Source organism: Rhipicephalus microplus, chromosome 3 (genome assembly GCF_043290135.1).
Source record: "Rhipicephalus microplus isolate Deutch F79 chromosome 3, USDA_Rmic, whole genome shotgun sequence".
NCBI lineage: Eukaryota > Metazoa > Arthropoda > Arachnida > Ixodida > Ixodidae > Rhipicephalus > Rhipicephalus microplus.
Genome location: NC_134702.1, coordinates 235,831,663 through 235,848,571, shown reverse-complemented (window position 1 = coordinate 235,848,571; position 16,909 = coordinate 235,831,663).

The following is a 16,909-nucleotide window of genomic DNA, read 5'->3' as shown; positions in this document are numbered from 1 at the left end:
TTCGCCAATCATGATGGGCTCCTTCACCGACGAAATTACGACGCCGATAGCCGGCAGTGGTTACTCGTGATACCCCGCAGTCTGCGGTCGGATATATGTGAATTCTTCTATACTGATCCACAATGCGCGCACTCAGGGGTAGTCAAAACCACCATTGCATTCGACAACGCTACTTCTGGCGCGGGATGTACCGCTACATGCTGCAGTTCGTTCGCTCTTGCCTCGCTTTTCAACGCCACAAACCATCAGCGCACATGTCACCAGCCGGTCTGCAACCGTTACCTTGCCCTGAGCGTCCGTTTTGGTGCATAGGTATCGATTTGTACGGACCACTTCCTCTGACGTCAGCTGGTAACCGCGGGGCCATCGTCGCCGTAGATCATTTAGCGCGATACCCCGAAACCACCGCTCTCCCTGCGGCTACTGCGCGTGATGTTGCGTCCTACCTACTGCATCGATTCATACTGGACCATGGTCCACCCCGGGAGCTTCTCAGCGGTCGAGGCCGTGTCTTCTTGTCAGAAGTCGTCGAAGGCATTCTCACTGAGCGCCATTCTGTCCACCGCAAAACTACTGCTTAACATCCGCATACGAATGGTCTCACCGAACGCTTTAACCACACCCTCCTCGACATGCTTTCGATGTACGTTGCCGCCACCCACACGTATTCGGATACCATACTGCCCTTCGTCACCTACGCCTACAACACTGCCCCTCAGAGCACGACCGGTTTTTCATTTTTCTTGTACGGAAGGCCCTCGTCACAAACCATCGACATGATACTTCCGTATACGCCAGATCTATCTGAGTGTGCACCTATTTCTGAGACAGCCAGGCTTGCTGAAGAGTGTCGTGAGCTTGCCAAGACTTTCACGACAAATGCGCAAGAGTGGCAGAAGAGTATTCGTGATGGCTCCACCACTTCTGAGCCCACGTTCCTTCATGGTTCCTTTGTATGGCTCTCAATCCCGACCTCTGTAGCTCGTATTTTTTCCAAACTACTCCCGAAATACGAAGGTTCCTACCGTGTGATCAAGCGCACATCTCCGGTCAACTACCTCCTCGAACCAATTGAAGAATCTGCGGACATGCGCCATCGCAGGCGCGACATAGATAACGTGGAGCACCTGAAAGCTTAATATGACCCCCTTATAGTGACAAGCTGTTGGGTTGCCAGGCGGCTCCCTCTTCGACCCCGGGGTAATTGTAGAGAAGCCTCTGAACACTCAAATGGGTCGAACTCTCAAGTGCTTTCTAGTGGGTCTACCCAAAAAGGATGCCGCTCGCGCGGAAAGTCCATGCTTGGCCATTACTGTCGCCATTGTCTATGCTTGCTATGTGCCGGCTAATAAACGCCCTAACAATATATATATATATATATATATATATATATATATATATATATATATATATATATATATATATATATATATATATATATATATATATATAGTCCAGTAGATTCTCCATGAGCGGTCACAACGTGGTTTATTTTGACGTTTCGTCCTAGAGTCTGGCCTTCATCAGAATTAAAGATACAGTTTGTTGGTGCTCAGCTTTATACAATCTCAAATCGGAGGGCAAGGAAAGAGGAAAAAAAGACAGAAAAGAAAAAAAAAAGAAAAAAAAGAAAAAGGAAAGAAAAAGAAGGAAAAAGAGAAAAAGAGAAAAATAATATACGGTGGACGCCCCTCGGGTGCCCCCCTTCCACTCTTTCCTCTACTCTACCCTCCACTTCCCCCTTCATCTCTCTCCCCCTTCTCCCATTCACCTTTCTGATGTCAGCGGTCTGTGTATTTTTCCGTTCACTACCGCATTCCTTTCGATCAGACGGCCTCTCCCTGCACTGCCGGTTCGGTGTGGGGCAAAAAAGAGCTTTTCAGGAAGTCCTAAGCCTCTAACTACTCGGGGTCCTGTAAACAATTCGTCGTAGAAGGAGGGGTGCCGCGTATTGTGGCAGAGGCTTGTAAGCGGGCATTTTAGGAAGTTCTAAGCCTTTAACTACTCCACGCCCTGTCAACATTTCGTCGTAAAAAGAGGGGTGCCCCGTATTGCGGTAGGCTGTGCAAGCGGGTGCAATGCAAATATATATATATATATATATATATATATATATTATGGGGGTATATTGAATAAAGCCAACTGCCTGGTTCAACTGCCTCAATCAGTGTCACGAGCTCAGCTCTTCGTCGTAGTCGGATACTGTCTCTCTCCCTCTTCCCCACTACTTTTGCCCCAGTGGTGAAGAGGAGACATCCTAGCGACTCACGGCAAAGCAAGCTCAAGTGGATCATAGTAAGGTTTTAAGCGGCTGATGTGGACTGTCTTACGACCACGGCATCGTCTGTCATCGGCAGCTGTCACTGGTTCGACGACGTAGTTGACCAGTGACGTGCATTGAACGATGCGGTACGGACCATTGTACTTGGGTGCAAACTTTCGGGAGAGGCCGGTGGACTGAATTGAAACCGAAAGCCATACAAATGAGCTTACGGGGAAGCTGTGAGCAGGCTTGTCTTGGTCAAGTCGTTTTTTTCGGAGACCTTGTGCGACGGACGTAAATGAACGCGCTATTTGGCAGCACTCTTCGGCACACTGAACAAGTTCGGTGGCTGGGCGGTATTCTGAAGCATTTCGGTGGTAAGTAAGTATCGTGTCAAGCGTAGAAGAGGGCTCACGTCCATACTGTAGAAAAAAGGTGAAAACCCAGTAGTTGCTTGCGTGGCCGTATTATACGCATACGTCACGAAAGGAAGCACCAAGTCCCAACTAGAACAGTCGGAGGATATGTACATAGAAAGCATATCACCGAGCGTGCAGTTAAAGCACTCTGTCGAACCGTTTGTCTGTGGGTGATAGCTTGTAGTGGTGCGATGAATGATATTGCACTCACTGAAAAGCTCCTGGACGACTTGCAATAGAAACGCATGCCCACGGTCGCTAAGCACCTCACGTGGTGCGCCATGGCGAAGGACAAAGCTACGCAAGATGAACAAGGCGACATCACAAGCAGCAGCGGCTGGCAAAGGGGCGGTTTCAGCGTAATGGGTTAGGTGGTCAACGCCCACAATAATCCAGTGATTTGCTGCAGGAGTACAAGGTAGTGGGCCGTAGAGGTCGATGTCGATTCTATCAAACGGCCGAGCTGGACACGGCAATGGTTGTAATTCGCCAGAAGCATGACAAGTTGTTTTCTGTCGCTGACACTCAGTGCAGGAGCGTATGTACTTGCGAACGTACGAGTACATTCCACGCCAGCAAAATTGCTGACGAAGCCGGTCGTATGTTTTCAAAACGCCAGCGTGCGCGTTTTGAGGGTCTGCGTGGAAGTAGGCGCACGTGTTGGAGCGCAAATGGCGAGGTATAACCAGAAGTCATTTCCTACTATCCGGCTGATAGTTTTGACAGTACAAAATGGCATCCCGCATTGCATATAGGGGAATTCGCCGACGTAGTGCATGAGGTAGACGCTGGCGTGGTGTCACCGAACACGAGGACAGAACGATGCGCGAGGCTATTCAAGGGTCCTTGCGTTGTTCCGAAGGCATGTTAGCAGTATCGATGCTGCCGATGGTAGCTTCGGCAAAGGAAACAGGTGGAACGGCTGAAGGAAGGGGCGAACGAGAAAGAGCATCTGCGTCGGTGTGCTTGCGGCCTGAGCGGTAAATGACGTGAATAATAACTTTAAACGTAGCGCCCAAAGTCCAAGCCGGCCCGAAGGATCCTTCAATAAAGCGAGCCAACAGATTGAATGGTGATCTGTAACTACATGAAATGGGCGTCCATATAAGTAAGGATAAAATTTTCGTAATGCCCAAACAATGATCAAATATTCCTTTTGGGAAACCGAGTATTTGTGCTCTGTCTTGGTAAGGGTGCGACTGGCATACGCAACTACCCACTCCGAGAAGCCAGGCTTGCGTTGAGCGAGGACAGCGCCAAGTCCTATGCCACTGGCATCCGTGTGCACCTAGGTTGGAGCAGTAGGGTCGAAGTGGCGTAAAATGGGTGGTGAAGTAATGAGATGGCGTAATGTTGCAAAAGCATCATCGCATGCTGGCGACCAATCAGAGAGGTGTCCATCGCCAGAGATCAGCTGTTTCAGTGGTGTGATTATCGAAGGAATGTTCTTCACAATGGGGCGAAAGTACGAGCACTGTCCGACAAAGCTGCGAAGCGCTTTCCGATCGTAGGCTTCGGGAACTCAGCGACAGCACGAAGCTTCTCTGGGTCTGGGAGGGCGCCCTGTTTTTAGACAACGTGGCCAAGTATTGTGAACTTCCGAGCTCCAAAGTGGCACTTCTTGATGTTTAGTTGAAGGCCTGCGCTCGTGAGGCAGCTCAAGACTTCGCTGAGACAGTGGAGGTGTCTGTCGAAATCAGAAGAGAAAACGACATTATCCAAGTAGCATAGGCATGTCTTCCAATTTAGCCCACGCAAGACGCTATCCATCATCCTTTCCAATGTGGCTGGCACATTACAAAGGCCGAAGGGCATTACATTAAATTCGTATAGCCCATCGGGCATCACAAAAGCAGTTTTTGGAAGGTCTGATGGTGCCATGGGGACCTGCCAATAACCGGACCGTAGGTCTAGCGATGAGAAAAATTCAGCGCCTTGCAAGCAGTCCAGGGCATCATCGAAGCGCGGCAAAGGGTATACGTCTTTAATCGTGCCTTCATTTAAACGGCGGTAATCGACGCAAAAGCGAATCGAGCCGTCGTTTTTCCTCGCAAGTACCACAGGTGAAGACCAGGGACTGCTGGACGGCCGAATGACGCCACGTTGAAGCATGTCGGCCACTTGCTCGGTGATCACACGATGCTCAACAGGAGATACACGGTAGGGACGCTGTCGCAGGGGCGCTTGAGAGCCGGTGTTAATGTGATGGACAACGTTGTGCGTTCGGCCTAAGGACGTCTGCTGGCAACCAAACGAGCCGCGAAACTGGTGAAGAAGTTCTAGAAGCTTTTCGCGGTGTGGTTCTTTACATTCGCCATCAATTGATGGGCCAAAAAAATGATTGTTTTTGTGGACAGCTGAATGGGCAGATGGCGTCAATGCATTAAGCTGCAAATAATTTTCATCGTCAACGTCGAAGATGGAGGAAACGTCTAAATCTTGGAATGTTACAATACATTCTCCGCGACGCAAGGTTGTGGGAGACGGCAAGAGATTTTTGACAAACAAATTGGTAGCGCCCACCGAAATATCTAGAACTGCAAATGGCAACGCGAGGCTCTTGCGACTTTGAAATGTTTGGGAAGGCGTAAGCAACACTGCAGGCTTAGACACATCGGCACAAGATACGGGAACAAAGACTGCGCTAGTCGGTAGTATGTCGATGTCGTCAGTGGCAAACAGCTTGTTTAACGGAAATACCGGAGACAAGGCACACAACGCAGAGAAGGCCACTTCAGCACGAGCACAGTCGATAACCGCATAATTACGAGACAGAAAATCCTAGCCGAGGATCACATCATGAGAACACGCCTGTAGCACAAGAAATTCAACGGTATACAAAATCTTGGATGGGAACGTGGGTGGTACAGGCAGCTGATGTTCGAATATGGTGAGCACTGGCAGTACGGAGGGACAACACCTTTGGTGTCATGGTAACCTTCCGAAGCAGGCGGCAATGTTTTAAATCAATTACTGAAACGGCAGCACCACTGTCCACAAGCGCAAGGGTACTGTAACCATCCACACAAACGTCGATGAGGTTTGTCGGAGAAATTCGAGGACTTGATTCTTCGACGACGACGCAGTTCGTGCCTCCGGAATTGCAGCATCTAGTTTTCGGCGTCTGAAGGGCAGGGTCGACGGCGCATAGTCGACAGGGAGCGACGTCGGGGTGATGGAGATTGGTGACTGACGAGAGAGGGCGGTCGGGTGAAGAGGATCCTTGTTGACTTGCCGTGTTGTTAAAGCGCCGAGAGTCGTGCAACGATCTTTGCATGGTGTCGCTCTGAAGGAGACGGCGGTGGTGGCACAAGTGAGCCACATGTCCTGCGTAACCGCAAGAATATCAAATCGGGCCGTTGTCTGCGGTGCACCACGGATTCGGAAACGCTGCAATCGGCCGGCTGAAAGGAACTAGTGATGACCGAACAGGGATCGGTGAGGTAGCATAATGGGCAGTAGAGGTGCTCTGGCTGCAACGACTTGCGCATACGTCAAGGGTGCGGCCTCCAGAGGTGCTGAACGAGCGAAAAGCAAAGCGTCAGCTACCTCATCTTGTATGACGTGCCTCGTGGCCGGGTCCAGATGATCTGGGGCCATAGGATGCGTTTGTGCTGGCTCGGGCGCGCTCGATAAAATCGAGAGCTGCCGAGTGACCTTCTCGCGCACGAACTGCTTTATGCGAGCCAACATGTCGTTCTGGTCTCCGAGAGCCAAGGCCACGATCGAATCACGTTGTTCCAGAGAGCGCCGTATTTGGGCGCGTTGCTTGCGCAATTCGTCAAAGCTCTAGCACAAGCTGACGAGTTCGGCAATGGTTTGTGGGTCCTTGGCTAACAACATGTGAAATTCGTCATCCCATATGCCCTTGAGGATTTGTTTGATTTTGTCAGCTTCGAGCATCGCTGGGTTTACCCGCTTGCACAAGTCAACAACGTCTTCAATGTAGCTGGTAAAGGTCTCTCCTGGCTGTTGAGCGCGCTCGCGAAGTCATTGTTCTGCGCAGAGTTTTCGCACAGCAGGGCGATCGAAGACTTGCGAAAAGGAGGCCTTGAATGAATCCCAGCTGGCAATGTCGGCTTCGTGATTACGCAACCAGAGACTAGCGACGCTGGATAAGTAAAAGCTTACATAGGTCAGCTTAGCCGCATCGTCCCACTTGTTCACTGCGCTCACCTTGTGGAAAGTAGCCAGCCACTCCTACACGTCTTGGCCGTCAGTGCCGCTGAAGATCGGTGTGTGACGCAGTGGCCACACGCCGGGACATGTAGAGGCGGGAACTTGCGAGACAAGCCGGGACATGTAGAGGCGGGAACTTGCGAGGTACCTTAGGTGGAGGGTCCTTCCGGCATTGCTGGCACTGCAGGTAAGGTGCGACTTCGTAGTTCCAGCTTCAAAGACTACACCGCACCTCCACCAAATTATAAGGTGGGTTTATTGAATGAAACTAACTGCCTGGTTCAAGAGGGGTCAGTCACGGTCACGAGCTCAGCTCTTCGTCGTAGTCGTCTTTCAGGTGCTCCAACTAGATACTGTCTCTCTCTCTCTTCGCCACAACAATATCAACAATATATATATATATATATATATATATATATATATATATATATATATATATATATATATATAGGCAGGCATGGTGGTTGAGTGGCCGTAGCGTTGCATATAGTCCAGTAGATCCTCCGTGAGCGGTCACAACGTGGTTTATTTCGACGTTTCGGCCTAGAGTCTGGCCTTCATCAGGATGAAAGCCAGACTCTAGGCCGAAACGTCGAAATAAACCACGTTGTGACCGCTCACGGAGGATCTACTGGGTTATATATATATATATATATATATATATATATTGCAACGACCAAGGTTGCGTAAAAACACAGGTTATTATTCGAGAAACGTTAGCCGCAACAAGCTGGTACAGGCAGGAACCCAGCAAGCACGAGCCACACACAGACGTCAACGTCTTCTTTCACGCTGGCACAGAGCTGGTGCCGCTATGCTTCGGTACAATTACCCCCCCCCCCCCCCCCCCCCGCAGAAAGGAGCCAACCTGGCGACCTAGGGAAAAGACACGACAAGGGGGTCATAGCATGGTTTGAGGCGTGATACGTGTACTGTTTCACGTCCACGGCAGCGTTGGTCTGAAGGTGGATCAATGGGCTCAACTTCATAGTTGACAAGAGATGTTTGCGCACCACACGGTAGGGGCCATGGTACTTCAACGAAAGCTTCAGGGAAAGACCGGGAGGGGTAGACGGGACCCAGAGCCAAATCATCATTCCTGGGTTATATTGTACAGTAGACGCAGAGGAATCGTGGTCAGTTTTCTGGCGCCGTTTTGGTCTTGTGCGGTAAATAAGCGAGCGAGTTGACGACACTCTTCGGCATAAGCAGCTGCTTCGGAAACAGGCATCTGTCACAGAACTAGCGCTCAAAATGGGCGCGCCGCCAAATTCTTGCGATAACGTGCCGAAGTGACGCCGCGAGGTCAACGAAAAAAAAAGAAAACAAACATCTAAAGGCTCCCCGGGCGCGCGACGCTCTCCCCTCGGAAACGTGGCTTCGCCGATGAACCTCCTCACCCCACAGCGGCAGCCAGGCAAGCACTGGAAATTTCCAGAAGGAAAAGGGCGTGTATGCCGGGTTCACTTATCTGTCGGGGACGGCCCCCGTACAGTCTCGCGCCTCTCCCCAGCCTTCGCTGCGTATCACGCCGACGAAATGACGAGAACTTTCAGGAATGTCGCGCGGAAGGTATTTAACCGAGCAACCGAGACGAGAGATGAGGAGTAGACGGAAGTTAGCGCCAGAGCGCGTAGGGATTCCGCCGAGTAGTCGGCGAAGGTTTTGTCCGTAGGGACAAAGCAGGAGAAGACGTGAGGTTTCCTGGAAGAGAAACTTCGGAGGAGAAGACGGAAGTTAGCGCCAGAGCGCGTAGGGATTCCGCCGTGTAGTCGGCGAAAGTTTTGTCCGTAGAGACAAAGCAGGAGAAGATGATTTCCACCTGAGGGGTGACGACTCGAGCTACAGGCAAGAATATGTGTTTACCGCTATCGAGCGAAGACGCGTGGCAACAGCTGCGTGTGTGAAGCCGACGTGTTTCCGGCGAAGAAGTTTGAAGCTTGGAGAGTGGCCAATTGAAGACGCGAGGTTTCCTGGAAGAGAAACTTCGGCGAGGTTTCCTGGAAGAGAAACTTCAGGGGGCAGCGGAACCACAACAACGCTGGACTTTGAGTGAGTGATTCTCCGAAGAGTATCATTCAGACTTTTGTTCCAAGGACTTTGGACTGAATAGGTTTTCTATCTCTTTAGTCTTTAAGTGTCTTGGTTGTTCAATGCATTCGACTGCATTGTAGTGTGTATTGTTGTCTGTGTCCGTTGTTTTGAGTGTGGCTGATTGTACTGTGCAGTACGTTGGTTGATTGGTGACATATTGTACTCAACTATTGTGGAGTGTGCATACTCGTGTATTGTTTTCGATCTGCCATTATTGAGAAAATAATTTTGTTTGTTTATCAACTCTCGGCTCTGACTTGTTCTTTGGGCCACAGCCGGCGTCTGCTGGCGCGCCAATAAGGACCACTTCTAAATTGTCCGCGCTTTCGTGGTGCGGTTCGGGGGGCCGATACTACGGCTCTTGGAATTAGCCCGGCGATCGCCTCCCTAATTAAAGGGACCTGTGTGACAGCGTCGCTCTGGAAACATCAGGCCTGTAAGGGAGTATAGTGTCCATGGATCATGATGGCTCACGTCCGTACAGGAGGAAGAAAGGAGAAACGCCAGTGGTTGTTTGTGGCGCAGAGTTGTATGCGTACGTGACAAAAGGTAGCACTAGGTCCCAATTAGTGTGTTCGTCAGAGGCGTACATGGCAAGCATATCTCCAAGGGTACGGTTAAAGCATTCCGTCATGCCACTGGTTTGAGGATGGTATGCCGAGGATTTCCGATGGACAGTGTGGCGTGCCTTGAGCAGCTCGTCGACGGCAATCGAGAGAAGCATGCGTCCACGGTCACTCAGTAATTCACGAGGTGCGCCGTGTCGCAAAATGAGATGGTGAAGAAGAAAGGACGGAACGTCTTTCGCAGTGGTAGCAGGCAGCGCACATTTTTCAGCGTAGCGTGTCAAATGATCGACGGCGACGATAATCCATCGGTTGCCTCGAAGAGAGTTGGGTAGAGGACCATAAATATCAATTCCGACGTGGTCGAATGGTCTCGCTGGGCAGGTTAAGGGTTGTAAAGGGCCAGCAGTGCTGTGAGAAGGCGTCTTGCGTCGTTAACACGTGGTGCATGACCGAACGTACTGGCGAACGTGCCGGCGAACGTGTCGATACATGCCGCGCCAGTAGTATCTTAGACGAAGGCGAGAGTAAGTCTTAAATACTCCAGCGTGGCCACACTGGGGGTCATCGTGAAAGGCAGCGCAGATGTCCGAACGCAAATGACGAGGGATGACAAGGAGCCACCTACGGCCGTCCGTCACGTAATTGCGGCGATACAACAAGCCTTCACGGACAGCAAAGTGTCTTGCTTGACGAGAGAGGGAGCGTGAAGTCGTTTCTGATGAACTGTGAGAGAGGACGTCGAGCAAAGAATTGATTCAAGGATCCTTGTGTTGTTCGGATGGCATGTCCCAGATGCTCAACGATGATGAATCGTAAATGGCAGTTGATAAGCAGGCAAGGTCAGGAGGCAGTGGAGAACGGGATAGTGCATCAGCGTCTGAATGTCTGCGTCCTGAGCGATAAACAACACGTATATCGTATTCCTGAAGGCGTAAAGCCCAACGAGCGAGGCGGCCAGTAGGATCTTTTATAGACGCTAACCAGTATAAGGCATGGTGATCTGTGACAACATCAAACTGGCGTCCGTAAAGGTAAGTGCTAAATTTTCCTATAGCCCAAATGATAGCCAAGAACTCCTTTTCCGTCCCGGAATAGTTGGACTCTGCCTTCGTTAGGGTACGGCTGGCATAGGCGACAACGTACTCGTTGCAGCCATCCTTGCGTTGAGCGAGAATGGCACTGAGGCCGACACCGCTTGTATACATGTGAATTTCAGTGAGTGCATTGAGATTGAAGTGGCGGATACCTGGCGGAGACGTGAGTAGCCGGTGCAGCGGCGTGAATGCGTCATCGCAGTGGGAATTCGAGCCAGAGAGGTCTGCGCTACGGGAGAGAAGCTGAGTCAGAGGGGCAATTATAGAGGCAAAATTGCGAATAAAACGCCGAAAATTGGAACACAAGCCAACGAAACAACGAAGCTCCTTTAAGGTAGTAGGCTTGGGGTACTCTGCAACGGCACGTAGTTTGGCAGGGTCTGGCAATATTCCTTGTTTTGAAACGACGTGGCCGAGAATTGTGAGTTTGCGGGCGCCAAAACGACATTTCTTGAAGTTTAGTTGCAACCCGGCTGCCGTAAGGCACTGGAGAACTTGTTCCAGACGGGAAAGATTAGTTTCGAAATTGGCCGAGAATACAACTATGTCGTCTAAATAGCAAGGACAGATGTGCCATTTAAGTCGCCTGAAGACACTGTCCATCATTCTTTCAAAAGTCGCAGGTGCATTGCAAAGACCAAGGGGCATTACATTAAATTCATATAAGCCGTCAAGGGTCACAAACGCCGTTTTTGAACGGTCTAGTTCAGCCATTGGCACTTACCAATATACAGAGTGCAGATCCAGTGAAGAGAATAACTCCGCACCTTCAAGGCAATCCAAGGCGTCATCAATGCGTGGCAGAGGATAAACATCCTTGCGTGTGATGTTGTTTAGTTGACGGTAATTCACGCAGAACCTGAAGAGCCATCCTTTTTTCGCACGAGGACCACTGGCGAAGCCCAGGGAATGTGTGAGTGCTGAATAACACCACGTTGCAGCATCTCGTCAACATGTTGAGAGATGACGTCACGCTCAGCCTGCGAGACGTGGTAGGGGCGCTGACGAAGTGGAGTATGATGACCAGTGTCGATATGGTGAGCGAACACTGACGTGCGTCCCAAGGGAGGTTGTCCGTGGTCGAAGGAGGCGCGTAAACGGTAAAGTAGTTGAATGAGCTGATTGCGCTGGTCTTGCGTAAGGCCGGTGTCTATGCTGCGCAACAGAACGTCTTCGTCAGGTAGTGAGGGCGCGGTGGCAGCTGTGACAGCATCCACGGACATCGGTGTCGTATCAAAACGGACATCGAAAGGAAAGATGTCATCATAAGTGTCAAGACTCCCAATACATTCGTCATGCACTAAGGTAGCAGGACAAGGGAGCGTATTGCACACGTACACGGCACTGGAGCCATCGGCAAGTGTTATGATGGCAAACGGGACGACAAGGTTCCGGCGACGAGCGCATTCTTGTGACGGCATAAAGAGGGCAGTTGAATCGCAAACGGAGTTGCACAAAAGAGATACCGCGGTGACCTAAAAAGCAGAAATTACGACGTCAGTGGCGACGATCACTTTTTGGGGTGAGTGAGGGAGATCTATGAATGTCGTGCTGAATGAAAACAAAACGAGTTGAGCACGAGCGCAGTCGACAACCGCATGATTACCGGAAAGAAAGTTCCATCCCAGGATGATGTCATGAGACGCATGCGGAAGGACGACGAATTCAACGATGTAAAGCACTCCTTGAATCACAACACGAGCAGTGCATGTGGCAGAAGGTTGGACGTATTGTGAACTCGCTGTGCGTAAAGAAATTTCAACCAGTGGAGTCGTCACTTTGTTCAGTTTGTGGCATAAAACTTCACTGATTATACAAATAGCGGCACCTGTGTCGACAAGAGCAGTTGTGGCGAAACCGTCCACAAACACGGCAATCTCGTTAGGGGGCGAAAGATGAGGCCTTGGAAATTTCGTCGATGGCGCAGCTCTTGCCTCGGGAACTGCGACTGTAAGTTTTCTTCCTGGGCGTGGTTGGAACGGCGAAGCATGGGGGAAGGAGACCGAAGACGGGGTGAAGGAGATCGCCGCCGGCTGAAGTCTAGTCGACGTGAGCGGGAGTCATGTGAATCAGGTGTCACATGCGATTCTGATTGCCGAGGTATGTTGCCGGAATGCTGAACTTCATTAAAATAGAACCCACGGCGACGACAGTAGCGCGCGACATGTCCTGAAATACCACAGTTGTAGCAGACGGGCCGGTTATCCGGAGTACGTCAAGATTTTACAGGTTCTTGAGGTGGTGGAAAGGGCTGATTTACCGGATAAACTGAAACTGGTGACCTGTAGTAGTTGGTGGCTGAACTGTATGAAGGGAGCGGCGGTTGTGCAGGAGGTCGGCGGACGGCTTCTGCATAAGTCAGCGGTGCAGCCACTGATATTGGGGACGCGGGCGAAGGGAGAGCCTCGGCAACTCGCGTCTGAATAGCAAGGCGAAGGGAGTGGTCTAGTGTTGTGGGGGTCTCGTTGATGGTGGCGACAAGAGAGAGCTGTCGAGCAACTTCCTCCCGGATGTACTCTTGAATTTGAGGTATTAACACGCTGTAGTCGGGCCCACTGCTTTTGCACTCCTAAGCCGAAATATCGGCTGTTTGCGTATTAGCCCGACGTGTAGAAATTCGTTGCTTGCGCACCTCATCGAGACTTTGACATAGCTGAATCACGGCCGTGACGGTCTGTGGGTCCTTGGCCACAAGCATATGAAAAGCGTCGTCATAAATACCTTTCAATATATTCTTTATTCTGTCAGCCTCCGTCATCCTCGCATCAGCTCACCTACAGAGGCTGATCACATCCTCAATGTAGCTCGTGAATCTCTCACCATTTCGCTGAAATCGTCCCCGCAGGTCCAGTTCAGCACGAAGCTTACGCGTGGCTAAACGACTGAAAACTAGGTGACGGCCTCTTTGAAAACCGACCATGTGGGGATGTCGGCTTGGTGGTTTCTTGAACCATAGGTTGGCCAAATCCGTCAAGTAGAAGATGACGTGAGTCAGCTTCACAGGGTCATCCCACTTGTTAATCGCGCTGGCATGCTCGTACTTTGCAGGCCAGTCCTCGACATCTTGATCTTCAGTGCCGTTGTATACTGGTGGGTCACGCAGACGAAGTACACCAGAGCACATGACAGGTGGCAGCGTGGAAGAGCCTTGGGGGGGGGGGTGATCGACGCGCTCGGTCATCACGGACTGAGATGATAGCTTACGGCTGCGGAGCTCCAGGACGTTACCCAGCACGTTTCCACCAAACGCAACGAGCAAGGTTGCGTAAAAACACAGGTTATTATTCGAGAAACGTTATCCGCAACAAGCTGGTACAGGCAGGAACCCGGCAAGCACGAGCCACACACGGTACACTATATATATATATATATATATATATATATATATATATATATATATATATATATATATATATATATATATGTATATATATATATATATATATATATATATATATATTTATATATATATATATATATACATATATCAATCAATTGTGCCATGCATGACATGCCCAACAGCAACCCTGTGCACAGCCGGGAGGCCCCCACTACACGCGTAATCCAGAAGCGCGCAAGGAATTCGCATTGCACCCGCTTGCACAGCCTACCGCAATACGGCGCAACCCTCTTTTTACGACGAAATGTTGACAGGGCGCGGAGTAGTTAAAGGCTTAGAACTTCCTAAAATGCCCGCTTACCAGCCTCTGCCACAATACGCGGCACCCCTCCTTCTACGACGAATTGTTTACGGGACTCCGTGTAGTTAAAGGCTTAGGACTTCCTGAAAAGCACTTTTTTGCCCCACACCGAACCGCCAGTGCCAGGAGAGGCCGTCTGATCGGGAGGAATGCGTTACTGAACGGAAACATACACAGACCGCTGACATCAGAAAGGTGAAGGGGAGAAGGGGGAGAAAGATGAAGGCGGAAGTAGAGGGAAGAGGGGAAGGGGGGCACCCGAGGGGCGTCCACCGTATATGATTTTTCTTTTCTTCTCTTTTTCTTCTTTTTCTTTCCTTTCTCTTTTTTTTTTCCTTTTTTTTCTTTTCTGTCTTTTTTTCCTCTTTCCTTGCCCTCTGATTTGAGATTGTATAAAGCTGAGCACCGACAAACTGTATCTTTAATCCTGATGAAGGCCAGACACTAGGCCGAAACGTCGAAACAAACCACGTTGTGACCGCTCACCACGGAGGATCTACTGGACTCTATATATATATATATATATATATATATATATATATATATATATATATATATATATATATATATATATATATTATGACGACTCGGTTGTAACGAGGTTTATTCGTCGTGAACTCGAGAACGAACAAGCGCAACGGACCCGACAAAGAAGCGCTCGTGTCAAGAAGATGATGATTGTCAGCCAGAACATATGATGATGATTGACTGCTGTTCAGATGAGGATGAAGCGCATAATAGATGCCTACACTGATTCCCCCCCCCCCCGTGGAAGCAGCCAGCCTGGCCGCTGCGGGCGGGTAGTCAAGGTGACGAGGAACGTCGTGTGAAAAGCTTCATGCGGGAAACGTGTACAATTTCGGTGCTGCGGTAACGGCGGTCAGTTGGCACGACAAGAGGCGTCACACGATAGTTGACAGGTGAAGTCTGCTCTAAAACAACTAATGGGCCGATGAATCGAAGCTGGAACTTGTCGCAGAGACCAGGTGTGCTAATTGGTGTCAATAGCAGCAACTCGTCACCCGGTCGGAATGATACCACACAATGAGAGGTGTCGTAGACGGCCTTCCTTGCTTGTTGCGTAGCTTCCGTGTTCATACGAGCGCGCTGGCAACACTGGGCCAGGCGAGAAATATATTCTTCGCAAAAAGATGGTGATGTAGGGCCATTGCTGGTGAAGAAGGAAACATCGATAAAGAAACTAGGTGAACGTCCGTAAACGAGGTAAAACGGTGAGTAGCCGGTTGTGCGCTGCACAGCGGTGTTGTAGGCGAAAGTGAGGAACGGTAGAAGTTTATCCCAGTTTCTGTGATCCGGTTGAATGTATACGGCGATCATGTCGGCAAGGGTTCGATGAAATCTCTCGGTCAGACCGTTTGTTTGAGGATGGTAGCTAGACGCCATCTTGTGTGTGGTACCAGAAACGCGAAGAACTTCACCTAAAAGCTGTGATAAGAACACCTTTCCACGGTCACTCAGAAGTACACGAGGAGCACCATGACGTAGTATTATGGCCTTAAGGACGAAGTCAGCCACTTCCGATGCTGAACCAGTAGCTACTGAAGTTGTCTCGGCGTAGCGTGTCATATGGTCTACGGGGGTGACTATCTATCTATTTTCAGCACCACCAACAGGAAGGGGTCCATAAAGATCGACACCGACGACCTCGAAAGGTGTTGTAGGGCTTGTCATTGGCTGTAACTGACCAGCCGGGGGAGATGTCGGAAGTTTGCGAAGTTGGCATGGAGAGCAGGAACCCACGTACTTTGCTACGCTGGTAGAAATCCCAGGCCAATAAAAGCGGCTTCGAATGCGGTCGTAGGTTTTCTGAAAGCCTAGGTGGCCAGCAGTCAAATCGTCATGAAAGGCGTTAAGTACATGATTTTGAAGAGCGCGTGGCAGAACAGGTACCAAGCGTTAGCCGTCAGGATGATATATGTGACGATACAGCACACCGTCCTCAAACTTGAAGTGCTCGAGTTGTCGACGAAGGCGTGCATTGGGTGGACGCGTAGCTCCTGAAAGGTGGTCTATAATGCGCCGACAATACGGGTCAGCTTGCTGGCGAGAACTGAAGGGTTGTTCATCGTCGATTGGCGGTTGGTGCAGCGAGGCGAGCAAGGCAACAGAAGTGGGAGTCAGGTCCGCACTGGTGTCGTTGGAGGTGGCAGCTGGAGTGTCGAACGACGCCGTAGGTAGTGGGCAACGAGAAAGAGCGTCGGCGTCTTGATGTTTTTGCCCGATTTATAAATAATGTCAAACTGATACTCCTGTAGGCGTAAAATCCAACGACCCAAGCGTCCGGACAAGTTCTTCATTGTAGAAAGCCAGCATAAGGCGTGGTGGTCCGTTACAATGTTGAATTGACGGCAGTACAGATAAGGACGGAACTTTTGTATAGACCAAACCACGGCGAGGCACTCCTGCTCAGTGATGGTATAGTTTTTTTCGGTAGAAGTTAGCACTCGGCTAGCATATGCGATGACCCTTTCCCGTCCAGAGTTATCGCGTTGGAGGAGAACAGCACCTATACCGCAGCCGCTGGCGTCGGTATGCAGGAGTGTTGGGGCGGTGTCATCAAAATGGCAGA